At 43.0% G+C, this 1,612-nt stretch overlaps 1 pseudogene; it reads left to right on the top strand.

Moving 5' to 3' along the window:
* The window catches only part of LOC102869260, a 5,374-nt pseudogene that overhangs the window by 577 nt on the left and 3,185 nt on the right, over positions 1-1,612 (top strand).

Genomic DNA, 1,612 nt, shown 5'->3' with positions numbered 1-1,612 from the left:
GCGGGGGAGGGGCGGCGGGCTTGCGGTGCTCGCGTGGGGTCGGCCCCTTCTGTGGGCCCCGATCGTTTCCTAATTGGTGGTGGAGTCGTAGGATGACTCAGGCTTTCCCACCTCTTTTGTAGGAGAGTAGGTATTAAGTCTCTAATAAATTGCGGTTTGGATGGGGTTAACGGCTTTTTTCCCAGCGAACTAACTTAAAGACGTCTAGGAAGGAATGTATACAAATATGGGCAGAGGCCAAAGGGCTAGACCTGCCAACCCAAACCCACGGCCAGGAAGTAGGTTTCCACTCCTAGGGACCCTCCACCGGCTTTCCCGGACTGCCCCTCTTTTCTCCCACTGAGCAGCTGGTGGATTGATTCCAACCCTAGACCTTTCGGTTAACGCACACCACCACCAGCGCGCCATTGGGCCAGGAGGGTTGGATCGGAGCATGTAACACCTGCCTTTCTTAGAGATATCGATGGCTATACCCAAGTGGTGTAGGGGTGGGCCTTTGCGGGACAGGGAGCAGTCAGCTTCTCTAATGAGTCACAACCTTGGAAACAGAAGTTGGGACAGTTCTATTTGGTAGGTCATTCCTTTAGGTTCGCTCTGAATCTTGTCAGAAGGTAGGTTTGGAGTTTAATATAGAAACGTGTACACACACACACATAAAGGTGCAAGTAGGGGTATTTGTGCAACTTTTTTTTTTTCCTTTTGAGACAGAGACGTGTTTTGTTTCTGTCCGTTTGGTTGGAAGTTGTTACGCACTTTCAAGTAGTAACCTACTTCTAGCTGACCCTCCAGAGGGGTTTCAGAGGCAGCAAGTTATGCAAGGAGATGGTAGATGGTCCATCTTTCTCCTGGTGGCGCAGCTGTTGGATCCTGGCCTTGGAGTTGGCAGAGCACTTCTTTACCACTAGTTACCACATGAGTTCATTGGCTGAGAAGCAGCTGAGAATTTCAGGTGATGTTTTGGAGAATAAAAAAAAGGAGAACCAATTGAGATATAGAATACTCTTTGAGTTACTCTCTTCCAGGTCTCCAGACTGGGTGAATTCACTCAAATTAGTAGACTGTTTTCCCTCCAATACTGACAGCCTAACAGGAATGCACATACAGTGTTTTCCTGGAGACAGCTTTTGGGGAATTACATGTTTAAGTAAGAAGAATTACAGAATATAATAACATTTAAATGGGTTTCTCTCATTTTATCACAAATCTCAGAAAGAAAAAAGGACTTTTAAGAATCTTAAGAAATTTTCTTTCTAAAATCAAACATGGTATAATTTCTTGCTTTTCAATACTGACTCCTTCAAATACTGTGCACTTTTCTAATACTAGTCCAAGATACTAGTTAATTTATGAATGTAAAATGACTAAGCTATGACCATTGCTTCTTTCTTTCATTCTATTAACATCAAAAGGAAAAGCTAGCTTATTTTTTGAAGCCCTGGACCAGATGGTTTTACAAGTGAATTTTACAAAACATTTAAAGAAGAACTGTTACCAATTCTACATAAATTATTCCAGAAAATAGAAGAAGATGGAACCCTCCCAGATTCATTCTATGAAGCAAACATATCTTTGATACCAAAGCCAGGAAAAGACAGCACCAAAATAGAAAACT

Source organism: Elephantulus edwardii, unplaced genomic scaffold (assembly GCF_000299155.1).
Source record: "Elephantulus edwardii isolate Elephantulus edwardi_28Jun2011 unplaced genomic scaffold, EleEdw1.0 scaffold00022, whole genome shotgun sequence".
NCBI classification, from domain to species: Eukaryota; Metazoa; Chordata; class Mammalia; order Macroscelidea; family Macroscelididae; genus Elephantulus; species Elephantulus edwardii.
The sequence above is the reverse complement of the archived record's forward strand: the minus strand, read 5'-3'. Positions and strand labels throughout refer to the sequence as shown.